Below are 23,053 nucleotides of genomic sequence, written 5' to 3' on the forward strand. Positions count from 1 at the left end.
GTAAGACATTATTCACAGTATGTTTCCTGTTACTTTGCATAGCATTATTTTTTATGAAAATAATGTTTTGGCCTCAGGAGAAATATTGCAATTGAATGCAAAGCAATATATTTTTGGTACTAGGCCACAGTATTAGGATTTTTTTAAATTTTTTTTTAATGCCCTGGCCAACAAGACAATAGATATATGATAAGAAAACCAGTAGTGGAGAATACATGGATCATTTGTAGATTAGAGGTATTAAATAATATAAAGTAATCACTATTCCAAGATAACCTGTGAAGTATAACAAAATGCTCCTTAATATGACATCACATTGCTTAAAGATGCACACCATATTCATGTTTTCAAAGAGCACATGTGGGCATAAAGCGTGTAGGGCAAGGTGGCATGGATGTGCCGGTAGCATCCCTAACATCCCCACTCCCTCCTGCTCTACCCCGCCCCAACCTAAGCACCTTTATTGGAATGCTCTTCGAGCCTCTTTCAGACTAACTCACTCAGCATCAAAATATTGGGGGTAGAGCAAGTGTTCCTGGTATATCCAGAGGCCAGTTTCGTAGCATGGGGGGGGGTGGCGGCACAGGGGTGGTCGCCCTGGGTGCAAAATTGTAGGGTTGCAAAGTTTCAACACCCGCTGCTGCCTCAATACAGCTGTGTGCTTCTGTTGCTGGGCTCCGCTGAAAATGGCTTCCCCAATGTAAAACAAGAAATGACCTCTCCAGACAATGGAGCGGCTCTTCTTTTCTTATCTCTGTGACTGAGATCTCCTAGGTGACACAGATGCCGTTAGGCAGTTGAGTGCACGTGCATACTCCATCTGTTTCCCTCCCTCCCTCCCTCCCACTGCCTCCATGCGGCCCTAGGCACTGGCAACCCATGATACACCACTGCCAGAGGCAGGGGGGCAGGACCATCATTCCACGAATGTGCCCACTTTCTACATGCTTTATGCTTTCTACATGCTTTATGCTTTTGAATGCATGAAGAGAGCAGCAGGAAGCTATTTGTAGTAACTGGTGGGTTGAAGCAAAATTAGAGTGGGTTGAAATGTGGCAGATCCATGTAAGAAAAGGCTTGAACTAATATATAATACAGGTTCATCCTTGTCTTGTGGCTTAGAATGCGTTGTATAAGTACTAAAGAAGTGAGTCATCACATCCTATTTCACTTTCCTCCTATAGCATAAAGTATCATAATTAGGATTAATAACGTTAAATGCAGTGATGTGTAATGACTGTCATCAAGGGTGTTCAACCACTGACAACTACACAACTACCTTCAAAAAAATCGTATACACACCAAAGATGTAATTATAAGGTGAGTAAAGAACTATTTAAGAGGAGTTTCTTCTTAAAATGAAGAGTTTCTTCTTATAAATATCAGGAATTCTGCAAATGTATGCCTTTGTCCCCCAAAGTGGTCATCCGCTTGTATATTAAACTGGGAATGTCTTGTGGGCCTGTTTTCTGCCAGCACAATCTACATACCACAGACGTAGGTAGTCAGAGAGCCAGTAGGCAGCTGCTGTATATTGCATGTTCACTGACTGCTGAAATAGACTTTTTTTTGGTAATGGGTATGTAACTTACAGTCCTCCTAAGTCCTCCTGACTTGAGCAACCAGTATGACGGAGCAATACCTGCATCATATAAATGACCTTTAAACATGCAAATTGTTAGTCCAGTTATTGGAGGAAACTAACCTCTGATTCTGACCTTTGGAGAGGAAGAAAAATGCCTCATGAACAGCCAGCCAACCAAATAGAAAAATAATGCAACTGGAACACTGCCAAAATAGTACTATAGGTGGGCACATCCTTGAACATTACTGACTGAAGCTCATCCAACACAACAGGACTAGACAGGGCTCTGGACACCCCATGAGATTAATCTGCTATAACAACAGAGTCGACATCCCAGTGGATGCAAGCAATTTTATCCTCAAAGCACAAACAAGTCACAGCGAGAGACCATTGGTTCCACCACCTCCTTTGGGCCAGCCTGGAAGAGCTCTGCTGGACGACATAGTGAGGATGCTATGGAGGCAGCAAAGTATGCCTTCTTTGTTGTCTTCACTGCCGCTAGGTAGGGTTGATAATGAGCCCTCACCAGTGTTCAGAACTTTTCCTCCCCTTGCGTTCAAGCCATCTCCCAGTCTGTTTCCTCATCCTAAACTCTGGAGTATAGTAGATAGCCAAGCAGGCTCCACGAAGTGAGAGAGGGCATTAACAACCTTGAGAGAGATAGGGGAAAGACATGTCTAGAACTGAAATGTAAAATAAGCTGCTTGAACTGGAATAGTCAGCTTTACCTCTTCAGTGAGAAATAGGCCCAAGATTCTTATCCGAATGCCTACATTCCTGGTTCAGTCTATATCAGGAAGATTCTCTAATTCTAAACTTCTTCTTCTTGTTGTTTAGTCGTTTAGTTGTGTCTGACTCTTCATGACCCCATAAACCAGAGCACGCCAGGCACTCCTGTCTTCCACTGCCTCCTGCAGTTTGGTCAAGCTCATGTTAGTAGCTTCGAGAACACTGTCCAACCATCTCGTCCTCTCTCGTCCCCTTCTCCTTGTGCCCTCAATCTTGCCCAACATCAGGGTCTTTTCCAGGGAGTCTTCTCTTCTCATGAGGTGGCCAAAGTATTGGAACCTCAGCTTCAGGATCTGTCCTTCCAGTGAGCACTCCGGGCTGATTTCCTTCAGAATGGATAGCTTTGATCTTCTTGCATGGGACTCTCAATTCTAAACTACTATTTCATAATATACATCAACAAAGGCTCATGTACAATAGCATTCATGCTGATATTTCCTTTGCTACAGGGATGGGGAACCTCACGTCAGCATGGCTGCTAGTCAGGAATAATGGGAGTTGCAGTCCAACAACTGTTTGAAGGGCCACAGATTCCCCATCTCTGCTTCAGAAAATTGATTTTATTTTCTGTCCAAAGAAGCATAACTTCAGATCATGCCTGCGGAAATTGTTCAAGCAAAGATACAAAATCCAAAACAGGCAGTCAAGAAGACATAATATACTTGCAAAGCTTTAAAATGTGGGTTCTGCCAGTGCTGACGCATTTCAGCTAAGATCAAATTCAGTTATTTTTCTCAATATGCCAACAATGTAAGCATAACAGGAGAATTGGGTTGTTGTTTTAAAAATAGAATTGATTTAATGCTAGGGATATGAGTCAGGTTGACATCACTAGTGACAAAAGTACTGTTTAACTGCAGTGGATTTTTTTTAAAAAAGCAACAGTCAAATATTCAGCAACTTGCCTTAGAAGTATTACTTCAAGGCTGATTTGGAATGGCTGGCTATAGGCACTGAAAAAAGAAAACAAAAGTATATTGGTTTCTCTTCAGCTATTGGTCAATTGCTTACCCTGGAAATTAGCAGTTATTGTTTATAATGTGGTCAGCTGTTCACTAGGCTCCAGTCTGTGAGCAGCCATTTTAACATACAGACCATCAAAAAACCACTAGATAGGAAAAATGTTTGGACATGATTAAATGGATCTGGATTTGCACCAATGACTTCGAGGTGAAAAGCTCTGTATCCGATTACGAAGCTTGTAAGCCATCCAGGCTCCTGGCTTCTGGGGTTTATTCAATGACATTTTACATTCCTTTTGTCCTTAATGTGGAAAAAATCATTGTGGCATTTCCTCCTATATAATGTATATATTAGAGTTTGCAGTGTTTAAAAACGGCCAGAGAGCTTACACAGTATTTCTGTGTAACAGTCTTGATTAAATATATCCATATCATGGAAAAAAATAGCTTTGTGCCCTGGTGGTGATGTAGGATGCCAAAGACACAGAAACCACAACTGTATACCATGTAATCATAAGTGATGTTATTGCTGGTCTCACAATTCTGCAAGGACTTGTGTGCTTAGGCCTTTTGAATTTAAAAAAGGGAATAACATGAGACATCCTTGCGAGATATCTTCGAGAGAAGAAACGGCTAAGTAAACCCTTCACAAATCTGGAGTGGAGCCCCAAGACAGTTGGATAGTGCCTTGTATACCTCCTTCCAGTGACTCCAGCAGCCAGGCTGGTGCCAAACATATTGTTCTGCTTTCCTTTGGACCACTTCAGGGAGGCTGCTGTGTGTGTGTGTGTGTGTGTGTGTGTGTGGAGGGGGGTCTTGTTGTCTGGGCAGCTCAGGACCTCCGTACACACTGGCCAAGCTCGTGCCTTGGGGGAGGTCACTTCAATGCTGCTAATGCAGTGGTTTGGCTTCACCCCTGAAGGCACACTCCATTGTCTCTCAAGACAGATGGATGCCAACAAGTATGCAGATATGCACAAAGTTTTGTGAAATTTTGCCTGATATACACATTGTAGTAAAGGGTTTCCCCTAATATAATGCATTTTATATGCTGAACTTTAATAATACAGTCATACCTCGGGTTACAGATGCTTTGGGTTGCGTAATTTCGGGTTGCGCACCATGCTGAACCTGAAAGTACCAGAAAGGTTACTTCCGGGTTTCAGCACTTGTGCAGATGCTCTAAATCGTGCTTTGCGCATGCGCAGAAGTGCCGAATTGTGACCCGCATATGCCAGATGCGCGGGTCGTGGGTTGCAAACGCTGCGGGTTGCGAACGTGCCTCCCGCACGGATCATGTTTGCAACCCAAGCGACCACTGTAAATGCATTTTTATGGAGACTTTACCCTAGTAGACACATTTTTGTACATCTTACTTGTCTGAAGCACATATGAAGAATGTGAATTTCAAAGGATGGAGGTGTTTTGGTTTGTGTACTGTTTTGTACAAATTAGGTATATTCAACTATAAATGTGGATTGGATCAAATTTCTCCCCCCAAAACCTACTAATAGCATCGGCTAAGGTGGTTCTTTGTTAGGTGAAATCACCATCTGCTGCAGTGCCGTGACTGAGGTGAAGTGGCTTGGCTGACACTACTGTTAGGCACCAGGAAGATATGGTGGAGGCATGGAGTGCAGCAGCCTCTGGATGATCACCCCAATTATACCAGTAGCCCTAACTCATGCTGCAGTGACATTCAGCAACCAAGCATTACAGTGCTGGCTGTTGCACCTCATACCTTCACTGCTGCCTAATGGTAACAATGGGAAGGCTCCTCCTTCCTCCATCACCACATTGTGGTGGCCAATACCTTTGCCTAGCAAACTACCTAACCAGCCAAGGCTATTATTAAGCAAGTTCTTTACAAAGAGGAAACCCATATTTCACAACAGCAGCTTCCTGCAACCTCCTCAGGTAAAGTTTGTAGCCCCACTGTAGCCCCACTGGATAGCCCTGCTTTCCTGCTCCATATATAGATAGAATCCCAGGCTAGGGCTAGCAAGAGGATCCGTCCTCCATAGATTTCAAATTTAGCTTTTTAAATTTTTAACATTTTCAAATAGCAATTCTGAGGTAGCTTGATCCCTCAGAATGTTCTTCTTTTAGGTAGCTTCCTCATCCATTGCTTTCTAAAGCTATTTTTCCCAGCTTCTGTGTGATGCACCTACCTTTGAGATTTGACAAAATAAGAATTTACCTCAGAAAAGAACCAAGTGCATGCTTGTTGTTGAATGTTCACATACTAAAACAAAAGGTTAGCCTCTGTACACAGGCATAGATATCAGCATTGTCACCAGCTAGGAGCTCATCCTAGTTCTGTGGGTCTGGCAGGGAATTACGTTATTTAGCGTAATATCTACTGCTAGGGCAGGAGCCTCTGTTCCCAATAATCCTTACAGATTATCCCATATCATTCAAATTATAGGTGCCACAAGCACCGAGCATGACTGCATAAAATGAGCCATGCTCGAGATGCCTGTAGGACAAGTTTAGTAAAATGCATCCAGATGGTTCCACCAAGAAAGGGGTGGGGTGTAAATTTGCTGGATACATCCTAAAGATATTAAGAGGTATGGAATATTGAGCACTGACTAAATCGGAAACATCTGTCCTCCACCTTTCCCCTTCCTCATTTTGTTCGGCATTGTTCCACATTCTGAAGGTCAGTTCACCTCTTTTAGAGTCTAGATGCTGGGTGGTTGTTTGGACAAGAATCAGTCAGGATTTCTGGAAGTTTAATGAAATTGAAAGACTTAGAAGAAAAATATTTGGTTGGTGTACACGCATTAATGCTAATGTAGCATCTGGAAAACTTGGATACGCAACGGGAGAAACCCAATGGATGTTTGACTAGAAAATAATGAATGAGGTTATCTCTGAAACAGAGCTCTTTAAACTTTGGCCCTAAAATTTGTTAACTTTGCCCATAATATAAGGAATAATTTGGCTATGTTTACAAAACTAAGAAACAAGATTTTGTTCTTTTCAATTTTACTAGTCTTCAGTTTCTAGTTAATCCAGTCAGTATTAAGTTCCTAAATTATTGCCTTGTAGCCTTTTAATACCAAAGAATAAAAGTACATTAGAGACTTTTTAACGTTCGCATACCAGACTCCTAAAGCATTTGTTCAAAATGTCTAAAAAGCATTGAAATGATGAAAATGAATCCCATATGGTTTGCTTAAATATGAGAAAAGTGGACTTTTTTTTTTTGCTCAGAAAGAACATCTGTACTCGATAACAGTTTTGCGTGTGATAACAAGCAGTTTTTCATACATAATTTTTAGGCCACCATTATGATCTATATATTCTTCAACCAAAGTACAGTCTTCCAAATTATCTTCTTAAAATTAGCCTAAAACTGATGGCTTTCTCTTTGTTCTTTTAATGTTTATGCTTATTTCCCCCCAATAATACTTGAAGATCAGTGTGCATTAATAGCCAGAGGGCATAAAGAGACTAGAGGAAATTAGCTGTCACCCAAAGCCTGTGATTCTGTGTTCTCATAAACATAAAGGGCTGGAATTGTCTTTTATGTTGACCATGCATGCAGATTGTGTCATTCCCATTAAAAAATATACATCATGCATTTATTTTGCAACTCTTAACAGAGATGTTTGAATTAATATGTTTTTAATATAAAAGTCACAGATTCATTGTTGTGTTACCTAAAAAGCCCCCCCCCCAAGGTGCAGTCAGATACACAATTTTCTCATATATTGTTTCATCTAAGAGTATGCCTATCAACATTTGTGATTCAGTAAAGTCTTCTGGTATGTATGATTGTATTAATTAAGCATTTTGTAAAAGGAATAGAATGCAATTTCACAGGCTAAATTCCTGACAATGTGTACATAGTTATGGTGGTGTTTATCAACCAGTCCCAAAAACACAAGCCGTGGCTACATTCTGATTAGGAACATTTACCTGTCCATGGAAATTCATAAAATTAGTATAAACAGGCTGCATGAAATGGGCATATCTGTTTCCAACCTTCCTGTATATGCAATGTATATATCCAACTTCAACAGTAGGCTAGGTCACATGTACATCAAGCATCACCTGAAAGTGAAATCAAGTGGTAGTTGTGTGAATTAGGCATGATGGGTTAAAGATTCAATACTTTTCAATTTACTCAGTTGACACATCCAGTTGTGAGTTATCGAGAGCTAAATCATTTAAGTGCATGTGAGACCAAGCCCTTAGTTATCAAATTGCCTCTGACATCCATGATCTAGAATAAAGGTAAAGGACCCCTGGCAGTTAAGTCCAGTTGCAGATGACTCTGGTGTTGCGGCGCTCATCTCGCTTTACAGGCCGAGGGAGCCGACGTTTGTCCACAGACAGTTTTTCCGGGTCATGTGGTCAGCATGACTGAGCAGCTTCTGGTGGAACCAGAGCAGCGCACAAAACACCGTTTACCTTCCCACCGGAGCAGTACCTATTTATCTACTTGCATTTTTGGCGTGCTTTCAAGCTGCTACATTGGTAGGAGCTGGGACCGAGCAATGGGAGCTCACCCCGTCGCAGGGATTTGAACCGCCGACCTTCTGATCGGCAAGCCCAAGAGGCTCAGTGGTTTAGACCACAGCGCCACCCGCACCCCTCAGATGATCTAGAATACCCTATCTCATAGCCCAAAAGTTGTATGCATATGTCCAGTTTTTGTTTTTTTTGCTTAGTTTCACTCCAGCAGCTTTCCACAGCGAAACAAACTAGCTAGGAACTAAGGCAACAAATCACCCTACTGAAAAACATGACAGTACTGTATTACAGTGATATCAGGTGGTATCTAAGTCATATTCAGAATAGATCCATTGAAATCAATGGATTTCAGCTGCTAAAGGCTAATTTAAGTCCACTTAAGACCCATTTAATTCAATGAGTCTACTCTGAGTTTGCCTTAGTCAGATACCACTCTGTGTCATTGCATACATACTGGTAACAACCAGTCTTAACTTATGTGTTCCATATGGTTCAGATGCACTGATTTATTATTTCCTGTCATTAATATTAACAGAGAGGCGAGTATCTGATATTTTCCATCAGCTGCATAAGACTATTTTGCATTGTACAGTTGTTGAAATATGATAAAATCTTTTCCCACAACACCAGAACTATGACACATTATATCACATCATGTCCTCCACTTTGACTACCTTCTGCTGATGTTGCCACTTTGCTTTGTGTGATCCCCGCTTAGCGTGTTCTCCGGCCAGCAGCTGATTACACTGCTGGTAGTCAGTCCTTGAGAAACATCTTGTCCAAATTATTATCCGGCTTTTCTTTTGACTATCCTAAGGCATTCTTTTCCACCTTCAGGCATTCATGCATGCACGCATTGATCAAACATTCTTTCCATAACACGTCAAGCCACAGTGTTATCTGTATGAAAGATTCTTTATACAAATCCCTTAGTTAGTGCTGTCAGTTTTTACAGGCATTTAATGATGGGCTGTAGTTAAATGTAAGTGAGGCCCAAGTTTGTTTGTTTTTTATAGTTCTGTACAGACATAACTCCATCATTGACAGGTCTCATGGTGGAATGGCAAAACCATCCCATCGCATACATTCGTCTACAATATTGTTGATTGCATCATCCTGCCTTGAGGTTTTGCCAGGCACCAGTGAAGATGGATCTATTAATTCCTAACAACTATTTTTAAGTGAAAGAAGTGATCTCAACTGCATTACCAAAATCCTTTGAAACCTTAGCAATATGTTTTGCTTCAACAGATTCCTTTCCGTTAGTTCTTAATTCTCCAGCACAGCACAAGATGACTAATTCCCCAGTTTCTTCAAATTATACAGTGTAAATGAACAGTAATGTATCTATGTAACATTGCTAGTTAATAGTCCCAGACAATTTGTGATTTCTTAGGCAAAGATTACTTCTTTCTACACAAGGCTATTTTAGCTGCTAGACTCCCAAAGGGATTTAATCAATGTCCATCATCTTTACAAGTGGTACTTGAAGCAGCTGTTGACTTTTTACTCAGTAGCATGGAGGTCACCAGATACCCGAAGGAACAAGCCACCTGACATCTGTATTTTCTTGAGGCAGAATTCGACTCACTGACAATCTTAATACCGAATGGGTTCATTGTCTTCAGAACTGTTCCTGCATTTGCATTGTACTGGCATATTGTAATGCAATCTTTTTAAAGGTGATATTTCACTTTCAGTAATTAGCTGGTTGTGCAAACAGAAGACGAATTTTCGGAATTTGATCCAGGAAAAGGTACCAATCTTCTGGTCTTGGTATTCCTATAAATAATTAGAGCTATTTTTCATCAAAAACTTAGAAAATGAATCTTACTAAATTTTGATAATTAATGGAGTAATTAATTATTCAATTAAAGATGCACATGTAAGAAAAGACGTTCTAAAGAACAAGATTTTTGTTTGTTTTTAGATGAGGTATGGGGAACCTTTGGTCCCTCGAGATGTTTTTGGACTCCAGTTGTCATTGACCCCAACCATTATGTCCAATGGTTAGGGATATGGGAGCTGTAGTCCAGCAACATAAGAGAGCCAGAGGTTTCTCACCCCTATTTTAGATGATACGTACTTCTCTTAGACTTGGGCAGTCATGCAAGCTTGCCATCTGGTCTGGTGGTGCTGATGCTTGATGCAAAGTCAGTTTGAAACAAGACCTTGCTCATATAAGATTTGATTATAGATAAGCAGGCTTGTCTTATATGCATTACCAAAGCCCAAGCAGGTGAGCTGCAAAGCCCTAGTTTCACCCAGACTTCCTTATCTAAGTATTCTGTACTGCACCAGTCGAGACCTAAGAACTGGAGAGGGCAGAGGAGGGTTTGCCATCCTTCATTCTAGTCATACCCCCAGTGTTTTTACCCAAGGATGATTTGGAACAATCCAATGATGTGTTCCCCCATTCTTACTGATGGATAAATGAGTTATTGGCAAAAGCTGGAATGCTGGTAGCAATTACTCCCTGAATCAGTGGAGACTGATTACGATGCTCCTTCCCTGGATACTTACTTTTCTGATATCACTGGGTCTTGAATTAGCTGTCCAACAGTTCTCTATTGAGTAAAAAGCCAACCTCAGGAACATCTTTCCATTCTCCTGTAGTGTGATTTTGCAAGACACTGAGAGGTACATATGTATCACTTTGATGGTACATATGATGTAAGTCTGGTAAAGATGTTCAGGACACCACCTTGTTTTGATATTGGATTTTGATTTTGTTGCAGCCTGAGGGTACTTGGAGAGTCAACCCTAACCTCTGGAATCCCTGTCCATTTTAGCTAATGAAAATCAACTGGGTAGGACAGAGCAGTTTCAGTGACTGGTCAACGCTTCACTTAATAAGGTGGTATTCTGTTCCTAGACTCAGAAAAGTCACACCCCCTCAACTCCATGAGGGATGAAGTGAAGCTGCTTCTATTTCTTTTCTGTACCTTTTCCCAGCCGTGTAACCTACCAGGATGAACATGTCTCAACTTGTTCCAAAGTTCAGACCACATGCTTGAAACTATATCATATATAATGGTATTGCTTTGTTTTTGTTATTATTATTTTGTGTTTTCTATCTTGTATTTTTACACTGTGTACTGCCCTGAGATCTATGGATGAAGGGCTATATACAAACTGTAATAACAATAACAATAACAATAACAATAACAATAACAATAACAATAATAATAATATGCACCCAAGAGTAATTTTCCTGTGTTCTCCTTGCTGCTGTGTGGAACAAAATGAATCAGACCTTTGGACTGATTAAGTAACACATTTTAAACATACTTAATAGTGTGTGGTCTGTTCATTGCTAGGGGGGAAGAATTACAGAATCATAGATTATAGAGTTGGAAGGTTCCCCAAGGGTCATCTAGTCCAACCCCTTGCAATGCAGGAATCTCAGTTAAAGCATCCATGACAGATGGCTATCCAACCTCTGCTTAAAAATCTCTAAGGAAGGAGAGTCTTCAACCTCCCAAGGGAGACCATTCCACTGTCAAACAGCTCTTACTGTCAGAAAGTTCTTCCTGAAGTTTAGTTGGAATCTCCTTTCTTGTAACTTGAAGTCATTGGTTCAAGTACTAACCCCCAGAGCAGCAGAAAACAAGTTTGTTTCTCTTCCAGGTGACAGCTCCTGATATATTTGAAGATGGCTATCATATCTCCTCCCAGTCTCCTCTTTTCCAGGCTAAACATACCCAGCTCCTTTAACCTTGCCTAATAAGGCTTGGTTTCTATATTGTAATTTTCAAAAATAAAATAAAAATACCATGCTGACGAATTTGTATGTACTTCTGCTGGATTAATGGGATATTAGTCTAAAATTACAAGCTTGCTGGGTGCAAATTGTCACCATTGTTCCAAAAAACAATTACAATTACATTTCCCCCCCTCTCCTTAAAACCTTTGGTTCTTCTGTCCTTATCTCTGAGACAGAAAATTATAGTAGAAATGATTCCTGAAATTATGAGAAGTAGCTCAACAAACACTATGGCTGCCATATGGAGGCCTCTGGAAATGTATATGACATTGTCTCCATATGGGCTTGTAGACTTTTGAAAATCAGGCAGTGTAAAGATATCCTAAATTGGATTGAGAATCTGTGCTCCAGTACATCATGTGTCCTCTCCTTCAGAATGTGTGGCATAGAGACTTCATAAGAGATTGATGCTCTAAGTGGCTTTCAAGTGTGATGTTGCCACACAAAATCAGATTCTTGGTAATCATGACTACTATTTACAATATCTATATGCCACACGATTACACTGCTCTGTGCTGTTTACAGTAAAAGTTAATACCATAGGGTGCTCTCCAATAAGGCAGCCCTGCCAGCAGAATGATTTCTGCTTGTGCAATGGAGCTTTTCCCCATTGTCCTCTCCCCTTGCACCCGAGCACCTGCCCCAAATCTGCTCCAGAAGGTTAAGGGAACTCCCAGAAAAGATTGGAGGGCATGCAGGGAGAGGAAAGGGAGAGGAAGTTCTGTTGCACAGCTGAACTACTTTACTGGACACTACTCGGTGTGATGAAGTGGTTAAGAGCAGTGGACTCGTATTCTGGTGAACTAGGTTCGATTCCCCACTTCTCCACATGCAGCTCCTGGGTGACCTTGGGCTAGTCACACTTCTCTGAAGTCTCTCAGCCTCACTTACCTCACAGAGTGTTTGTTGTGGGGAAGGAAGGGGAAGGAGATTGTTAGCCGCTTTGAGACTCCTTCGGGTAGTGATAAAGCGGAATATCAAATCCAAACTCTTTTTCTTCTTCTTCTACTTATAGAGTATACAAATAAAGCATAAACATAAAATCCAATATAGAAAAAAAGCAGCAGAGCAAAGCCCAAGTAAAACCAGGCAGAGGGAATATAACACCAGGGAAGCAAAGCATTTTTAAGACTGAAAGCCTGGGAAGTAGTCCTTCACCTGGTTCTGAAAAGATGACAACGTAAGTCTCACCTGGTAGGGTACCCTACCTTTTAAATGGTCATCACAGGTGGAACTTGTGGCAGTTAGTGGCTTTCCTCAGGGACGTAGGAAGGGGGGCAGTGGGGTGGACCGCCCCTGGTGCCCTCACTGAGGGGTGTGGCATTCAGCACGCCACACGCCCATGACTCCTGCTTTGCCGGTGGCATTCCCCCCCTTCCCCCTTTGTTTTGACAGCTTGGGTGAGGCTTGGGAGTTGCAGGCGGGTGGCGTGTTGAATGTCCGCCATGGGCGGCTCGCTCCGCCCCCAGCTTCAGGGCACACGCACCACACCAGGCACCCTCCATTCACCCCCCCCCCCTCGGGAGCGCACCCGCCCTGGGCAGTGCGGGCATATGCTCAACCACTGGCCTCCCTAAAGGTGTAATACAACTGGTCTGCCTCACCATTCCAGACGACAGATTAATATTCCTTTTCTTCCTCAATCAGCAGCGACAATAAGCCCATTGTACTTTTAATTTCAATTAAAAAATCAACCACTTGCTAAAATTGAATCCCTTTGTTTACATTCAAAAAAATAATTTAAAAAACTCCGTTTTTAAAAACTGACAGTCAGGTCATAGGCACTTTATTACAGAAGCAAGCCCCTCCAAGTTGAGTGGGTCTCATTCCAAGCAAGCATACATCATAATCCCTTACTAAATGCTGGCTGACTGCTACATAAATAAATGCTTGATCTTTCTGAACCACTGGGACACTATTTTCTTTTCATAAACTTCAGTGGTCAGCTCTTAAAAGAAATGAAATTCTCTTCTTTCAAAAGCAGGTAAAATGGCATTAGCACGTGTAGCCAATATGATCTATGGCATGCTCTAACATTTTGTTTGATATCACTGATAATTAAACAAAGAAGCACTTTAATTTTAAATGATTGCTGCCTTCTAGGCCAAAGCAGCATTCTGCCCCATTATTCAGCTCCAGACATAGAATGGTTTATTATGGCGACACATCAGATCATACAGCACATGATATATCCCATGCTATATACTCCCTTTAGCTTTTGCAGAAGTATCCTTTGCAATTTATAACAGGAAATCCAATTCTATAAAAATCTAATTATTTCATATGTTGGACTCAGCATGACTTTCTCCCGCTTATTTGGCTGGGTGATGAGTATATGTTCTCCGGAGAATTATATTTTTAACACAGCTAGCATTTCTGCAACAAGGGGGCGGGTGTGGGGGGAGAAAAGAAAAGAACTTGGCTAACATTTCCCCCTCAGTAATTATAGCTAATGAAAGGGGGCTTTTTATAAACTTGTGTGGTCTTCTGGAAAATAAAAATATAAGAGTAGAAAAGCGCGCACACACACACACACACACACTTATATACAAGGGCCTCTCTTACTATAAAAATGAGAAATCACTAGTTTGGTTGGTTAAAAATTATCTCCCCCCCCCCCCGCCTGCAGTGGTAACAAGGAAATTCAGTCCAAAACCACGTTAATAATTGTAGTTTTACCCGGGAAAGAAATCTTCTTTATTCCAGCATTAAAATTCATCTTCTGATGCTTTGTTCTGTAATAACTAGGTCATCAGTTTAGGTGCTTCTGTTTAAAATGCATTTAGCATCCATATGTATTCCCTCACCTAGAGGCTTGATATTTTTAATGAGATTATATCAAGGAATGTGAAGACTGGAGAGTGGTAACATCATTTTAGCACATAATTCCCAGAACTCTGATCCATTTCAGGGAGGCAATTAAGACTGCTGACTACAATAAATGATACGAAGAGATTATTGAGCTTTTCTTGCATGAATGTGCAGTTTTTTTTAACAACAACAACTTTGGTTTATTATGTGTTATATAAAAACACATATAGGGGAGGGAACTAGTATTATTTTCTTCTCCTCCCCCTTTGACTGAACACAAGGAATCATTTCCTCTTATTTTAGCTATACATTTATCATTGTGTTACTGTATTCAAGGGTTATGCTGAAGTAATTTACCCAAATGCAGCATTTTAATTGTGTTTTTTTAAGTGTAATTAATTTCTGAATAATAGTCATTAGCTACTATGGCCTTTTTTAAAAAAAAGAATGTGATGGCAGTGTTGTGTTGTGTTCACATATTGTTAGCTTTTCAGTGAATGTAATGACCTTTTGTTGCTCTAAATCATTTCAACAGTGCATACAAAGAAAAACCTGATGGATTCTGCCCACTGGGCCAGTATCTGTGAGAAGGAATATACAAGATTTCAAGGGACTCAACGGACCACGCCACGTATAATATATTCTATGCTACAGCACTACATTCTCTCAGTATTTCCGTCAGCTATCCTTTGCCATTTTAAACAGGGATTCCTGTTCCACAAAAAACCCAATTAAATGCCATCACTGACTTTTGTATTCGTCACGACGAAGAACCCTGTGTAACCACAAAACTAGCATATTCCCACTGACGTCGGTTGAAATAAAATATATCTCTTTGCTTGTTTTGTATTTCCCCCCTCATGTTTCCCCCCTCCTGACAGACAAATAATTCTGAGCCACATTTCCATCGCATGAACACGCTGTAGGTGAGTTAACTCTTTCCTCATCGTTACTAGAGCTACGAAACACTGCCTCCCGATCACTGCAAACAAATGCACCAAACTCCAAGTTTGTTGTCTCGAAGAGTTAATTCTGGCAGAGAGGGTGACCTTTTCCCCTACATACTCTGTCATTTTTTTTTTTATCAAGCCTCTCCAAAGGGACTCATCATATGCAGGGCTCTATGAAGAGAAAAAGAAGAGCATTGTCCTTATCACCTCCTTCCAGAAAGTGGCAGCGTAATAGGACTTTGTAAGGCGAAATGAAGCCCAGTCTGATGGCTGCTGATTAAAAATTGACTCTGCCACATCAAAGAAGAGTTGAAGGTGAAAATGATGATCACTTCCCTCTCCCAGGGACCCTGCACCATTTCTTTTATTCAACCTTGAAAGGTTCTTTCTGAATAAGATAATATCCCTTGAGTCCATTCTGGCTAAGGCAGCATGGAAAAATGTAGATCAGTATGCCTATTCTTTATGGGGGTGGGTGGGATGGGGTTTTGTTAATGACATAGCACTTTAAAGTGATGGCCTGTATGTGGTAAATGCTGAGAAATTAATTATAAAATGCCTCTTAGACTAAAGATCCAAAATTAATTGCTACTAAAAGGACCACAGTAAATCTAAATTACCTTACTCCTGAAGATCTCTGCTTGAAACGTAGTGAAAGCACACACACACACACTTTATCATTATAATACTATTGGCACTAAAATAATACTTTTTTAGATCATAAAGGCATGTGGCAGTCCTGAAGCATTTGAATACCTGTTTTTTAATAGAGGGGAAATATGAAAAACCCCTGTGACTTGGAAGTATACACACATGCCTGAGTATATCAGGGGGAAAGAACAGGTTGAGACAATGTATTTTTCTTCTTGTGCTTTATGTGTGTCTGGCACACAGAGAAGAAGAGATACTAGGCAAGGGAAAATGATCTTCGTTATTTTATCTTTGGGGTTTTATGCCAGGAATATCATGGCACACAATGAAACCAACCTGGCCTCAGCTATCAGCTGGTGAAGGAGCAGAAGCCCCAGCACTTGCTTACTTCTTCTCTGCCTGTGCCTCCCCCCTCCTGTTTATTACATTGTGAACCCAAGTGTAGGGAAGGTACTGTCTTCCGATGCAAGTGCAGCGCTTAGACAATTGTCGCTGCTTTAAGGAAAGAACCAAATGAGCGAAAGATCTGTGGGTGCTGTCTAGCGCACAATGTTACTATCTGCACCTTCTTCCTTTTATTTCAGAGCAGCATTGGCAGAGTTCTGTGCAATCCCTTTTGAGAAGAGAAGCTATAGCTGGTAGATTAAGTTGGTTGCTTGAGTTCACCTTTGCTTGGAACTGCTCATTCTAGGTGCAACAGCAAACTCTATTGTGTGTTCATATTGTATGATACAGAATCATAAAGGTAAAGGTAAAGGGACCCCTGACCATTAGGTCCAGTCGTGGCCAACTCTGGGGTTGCAGCGCTCATCTCGCTTTATTGGCCGATGAAGCCGGCGTACAGCGGGTCATGTGGCCAGCATGACTAAGCCACTTCTGGCAAACCAGAGCAGCGCATGGAAACGCCGTTTACCTTCCCGCCGGAGCAGTACCTATTTATCTACTTGCACTTGGACGTGCTTTCGAACTGCTAGGTTGGCAGGAGCAGGGACCGAGCAACAGGAGCTCACCCTGTTGCAGGGATTCAAACCGCCAGCCTTCTGATCAGCAAGCCCTAGGCTCTGTGGTTTAGACCACAGCGCCACCTGCATCCCATACAGAATCATAGAATCGCAAAATTGAAGAGTTGGAAGGGATCCCAAGGGATCTCTAATCCAGCTCCCTAAAATGCAGGAATCATAGCTTTAAAATATAGTTGTGTAAAGCACCAGTGTGGGGAGCATAAGGGATCACCAAAGGCTGTACTTAGCTGCACATGAGAACAGCTGCCATCTGCTTTTCTGTGTTGGCAAATAATCACAGTGAACTTGCCTTGACGATGAAGAAAAGGTTTGAGGTCCTGATCGTGTACAGATCTGTGCGTGCATCAGAGTCCACAGAGCTGAGGGTTGTGTCCCTAAGAAGGATGGGATTAGGTTGTGTGCATGCTTCTGTGCCTGCCAAATGCTTAGAGCGCATACTCCCATATGGGGCTCTGCATGGGCGAAGGCATGTGGGTATGTGTTGCACACCACTGGTAGTTATATTCTGTTGCTTCCTGTTCTCCTCTCCTTTATTCAACGAATATGGCAGCTCTATGTGCAGCAACCTGTTTCTGTAGTCAGGCAGAGCTCAGCACTAATGTCACTGATATGGAGAGAAACACAGAGAAACACAGAGAGAGGGAACCCATGTCAATGAAACACCAAGCTAGCTTTATAAGAGCTAGTAGAAATTAGAGTTTCGTTTATGATCTGGATGTACATCATGGAAAGTTGTAGAGAACTTGCTGTAAATGCATGAATTAAAGTTACATGTTTAAAGGCTGTATTTGAGAATCTCCATGGCAGCAGATTAATTTTATCTCCCATATCGAAGGTCAGTTTAACTGCCTGCTCTGTCTACCGTTTTTCATGTGTATTTAACTGTGTATATTCTCATGCTAAAAGCCTTGGGTGGTTTTTCCTTTCTTCCTTTCTCCTTTTCTTTTAAAAGGAGCTTCACTGATGTTTCCCATGAACCTTGGGATGCTATGCATGCTGTTCAAGATTGAGCAGTATAGGTCTGACATGTAAAAATGCTACAATAGAGCATGTTTTTGCTCTCTCTTCATGTTGATGAATGATCCTGTTGAGTTCAGAGCAATTAGAACAAATGAGTGAAACAATTACTAATGTCAGAGCGATGGAAATTAGCAAGGAGAGTGACTTGAAAGCAGTGAGGAAACAATGATGAGCCTTTCTGTGTTACTGTTGTCTTCCAAGCTGCCACTTTGGAGGGTTGAATGTGAGCTTCCTACACTTGATTATTCATATCTCTATAAATGCACCCACTCATTGTACATTGCAGTACAACTTGATTTCTACACTTTTTCTTGCTGGTCTTTTTATAAAAAAAATATGAGATGATTACATCAACTATTGAGAAATGTACAGAAAGAAAGAAAACAACAGTGTTGATTTAATGTTTAAGGGCTTGTTTATTTCAAATTAAATTTCCTGTACTGAGGTAATGATTATTATTTTTATCTTTGCTTAGTGAGCTCCCAGTGTCTTAATAAACTTTGTCATAATGAATACAAGATCTTAATCTAAAAATATCTTCCTCCAGCTAATTTAATCAACATTTAAGAAATGTTCACATGACCGTGATCACCTAGGGCTACACATTATTAGCATGGTACAGTATTTGGGGACTCACTATGCACAGCTGTGCTAAGACGAGGCAACAACACAATTTGTGCAAGTGTTACCTTTACTAATAAGGACAGAGAAGCAACAGCACAATGTTTGCTTGGGGAAATAAGTGCTTTTCCTTCTAGCATTTTTTGTTCTTTTTTAATGCTAGAAATAGGTAGTTGATATCTGTGAGGTATGCATTCCTGCAAATACACAATTCCCGTGAATACTAATGGGAAAGTTGAGTGTGTGTCCAAAGACACCATGTACATAAAAAGGAATATTCAATAAGACATATGTGAAGCTAATAATAATAATTAGCATTACTTTCTTGTAATCTGTACAACAACCTTCTAGGGTAGGTCAAGATCATATTACAAAGGGCTGATAGAATGGCTTGCCTTAGGCCACCTAGCAGAGGTGAGATCGAAATGAACAACTTCCTGATTCATGGATCAGTCTGTTAGCAATGACACCTGCACTCAGGAGAATATTACAGAAGTTATGGATGAAGGGATACAAGACAGACAGATGAGCTTGACAAATCTCTGTGTTGGCCAGTGACAGGGCTGCAGAGACCGTAAGCTAGAGGTAGAGAAGCAGTCTGAAGAGACCTAGTCAAAAGACTAGTTGCTCAAGTGGAGGAGCAGTCAAAGGCTTTATAATGTCAGTGCCTTTTGCATAGTGATGGTTGACCAACCTTGTCTGGGGCTCAATTCAGAACTGAGCTTGCAAGTCAAGCTGTTCCTTTCCCTCCAAACTAAAAAAAGAAGAAGGTTGGCTAATTCAGAGTCCAATGCAAAGCAGGGTTTCTTTCCTGAGGTTTGCCTGCTGACATCATCAGGAGTGTAACAGTAGGCACAAATCCCTCCTTCTGTGAACTCCCCAATACAGACCATTGGTTTATTCAGCAGTGGCTCCCCAGGGTCTCAGGGAGGGAATATTCCCATCCCTGGAAATGCCAGGAACTAAACCAGTCATGTTTCGCAAGAAAAGCAGGTGCTCTATCACTGAGCTACGATGCTTTCTTAATGGACTGTTGTTGAGGAATTGAGAAAGGGCATCTGTCTCTGTGTTCTTCCACACCTCTTTCTCCTCCATCCCTTCTCATCTCCCACCCTTGAAAATTCAGCAGCATTTGAGTGCTGAATTCTCCAAATAAGCACATTTTAATGCAGATTTGACAACTATACCATTTTTAAGCCGTTTAACCCAATATAATGCATTTTTGCAGTTACATTCACTAATATATGCATTTCCATGCACACTTTGTCCTAAAATATGCATTGTTGTACACATTCCTTGACCAGAGAACTGTGTTGCAAAGTTCAGAGAAATGTGAATACTGAAGGACAGATGTGTTTCAGTTTTCGCATTGTTTCAGAAAGTGTGGATTTTGTAGGTTCGTATTTAAATGTGAACAGAGTAGAATTTTTCCTCCATCCCTACTAGGAACTAAGCCTTCTTGTACCAAGTTTCTACCCTGGCTTCCTCAAGATGTTTCCAAAAGTGATCCACATCCATTCTTGCTGCCACAAGCAATAAATTTAACAGGATTTTTATCCTTTGATTTTTTTTGAATGTAGCACAATTCTCTGATCATCTGCTAAGTGTTCTGGGAACAGCAGCTCCATACAGTGGTACCTCGGGTTACAAACGCTTCGGGATACAAATGCTTCGGGTTACAAACTCCGCTAACCTGGAGGTAGTACCTTGGTTTGAGAACTTTGCCCCAGGATGAGAATGGAAATCATGCACTGGTGGTGTGGCGGCAGCAGGAGGCCCCTAAAGTGGTACCTCTGGTTAAGAATGGTTTCAGGTTAAGAATGGACCTCTGGAAAGAATTAAGTTCATAACTACAGTTACCACTGTATTCTGGAAATCTGTCTGCAATGAACTAGAGAACTAGAGAAACAGATCCGGATCCGGATATCAGAGATTCATGGCATCTTACAGTCATAAGAATGGTAATGGTAGCATACGTTTTTCTGCATCATGGGTTTCTTGTAGCTGTCAATTTTCTTTTGAAGAAAACCAGGGAGGTCTTCATTTTGAAGAGTGCTGAACTACAGTACTGCTGAAACACAATTTTGTGAAAATGGGCTCGTCAGCTGATGAACTCCAAAGAACGAAGGAGGGAGGAAATGCCACACCCTGAAGAATACTATTAAGCAATGGTCCTTCTGAGTAGATAATACTTGCTTGCAAAGTGAAAGAATGGCTTATACAACCGTTGAAGGAGGTCTGTAATGAAATTTTAGAGGGGAAGAAGGCACCCGAATCGTGGAAAGAAGCGTATATTACACTTATACCAAAATCAGAGACTGAGAAGAATCAGATTAAGAACTACCGCCCTATATCATTACTTAATGTGGATTACAAAATTTTTGCAGACATTTTGGCAAAAAGATTGAAAAGAGTTTTGGTGGGAGAGATTCATAAAGACCAGGCGGGCTTTCTTCCAGGAAGACATTTATCTGATAATGTGAGAAACATAATAGATATTATGGAATTATTAGAAGCTAATATTAATACTAAGGCAGTATTAATATTTGTGGACGCGGAGAAAGCCTTTGACAATATCTCTTGGAGCTTTATGAAAAAGAATCTTGAAGGGATGGGGGTAGGCCAAGGTTTTGAGAATGGTATAGGTGCAATTTATTCTGAACAAAAAGCAAAACTGATTGTAAATAACGTGGTTACTGAAGAATTTGCTATTGAAAAAGGGACACGACAGGGGTGCCCAATATCCCCATTACTTTTTATATCTGTCTTGGAGGTTTTATTAAACATGATCAGAGGGGACCAGCTGGTTAAAGGGATTCAGGTCGGAGCTAAACAATATAAATTGAGAGCGTTTGCAGATGATCTAGTATTAACTTTACAAGAGCCAGACACTAGTACGAAAAGAGTTTTAGAGCTAATACAAGTATTTGGTCAAGTAGCAGGTTTTAAGTTGAATAAACAGAAAACTAAAGTACTGGATAAAAATCTAACAGTTGCTGAAAGAGAGAAGTTTCATAGTGAAACTGGTTTAATGGTAGCAAAGAAAGTGAAATACCTGGGGATTAATTTGACATCTAAGAATGTGAACTTATTTAAAGACAATTATGAGAAATGTTGGACAGAAGTTAAGAAAGATTTAGAAATATGGTCAAATTTGAGACTTTCCTTGTTAGGCCGAATTGCTGTTATTAAGATGAATGTTTTGCCGAGAATGTTGTTTTTGTTTCAAACATTGCAGATTGTGGATAAAATGGATTGTTTCAAGAGGTGGCAGAAAGACATATCTAGATTTGTCTGGCAGGGCAAAAAGCCCAGAATAAAATTTAAGATATTAACTGATGCAAAAGAAAGAGGGGGGTTTGCCCTGCCGGACTTAAAATTGTATTATGAATCAGCGGCTTTTTGCTGGCTGAAAAACTGGCTGCTTCTTGACAACACAGACATTTTGGATTTGGAAGGGTTCAATAATAGGTTTGGCTGGCATGCATATATATGGTATGACAAGGTTAAAATTCACCAAGGTTTCAAAAACCATATTGTTAGGAAAGCACTATATAATGTTTGGATTCGGTATAAAGATTTGTTGGAAAACAAAACCCCTAGGTGGTTGTCACCAATGGAAGCTAAAGAAGTGGAAAAAATTAATATGGAATCTAAATGGCCAAAATACTGGGAAATTATAGAACAAGAGGAGGGAAAAGTGAAATTGCAGAGCTATGAGAAATTGAAGTCTAAAGTAAGAGACTGGCTTCATTATTACCAGATAAATGAAGTTTTCAAACAGGACAGGAAAATTGGCTTCCAGGTGGAGAGATCAAAATTAGAAACAGAATTGTTGGAACCCAATACTAAGAATTTGTCAAGAATGTACAACTTGCTGTTGAAATGGAATACACAGGATGAGATGGTTAAATCAGCTATGATTAAATGGGCACAAGACATTGGTCATGACATTATGTTTGCTGACTGGGAACAGTTATGGACCACCGGTATAAAGTTTACGGCATGTAATGCCTTAAGAGAGAACATTATGAAAATGATTTATAGGTGGTACATGACCCCAGTCAAGCTTGCAAAAATCTATCATACGCCCAATAATAAATGCTGGAAATGTAATGAAACTGAAGGTACTTTCTACCACCTTTGGTGGACGTGCCCAAGGATCAAGGTCTTCTGGGAAATGATCTATAATGAAATTAAGAAGGTACTTAAGTGTACCTTTCATAAGAAACCATAGGCCTTTCTCCTGGGCATGGTGGGCCAATTGGTGCCAAGGAAAGATAGGACGTTCTTTATGTACGCTACAACAGCAGCAAGAGTTCTTTTAGCAAAGTATTGGAAGACGCAAGAACTACCCACGCTGGAAGAGTGGCAGACGAAGGTGATAG

The sequence above is a fragment of the Podarcis filfolensis genome, assembly GCF_964270895.1.
Source record: "Podarcis filfolensis genome assembly, chromosome: 7".
Taxonomy (NCBI): Eukaryota; Metazoa; Chordata; class Lepidosauria; order Squamata; family Lacertidae; genus Podarcis; species Podarcis filfolensis.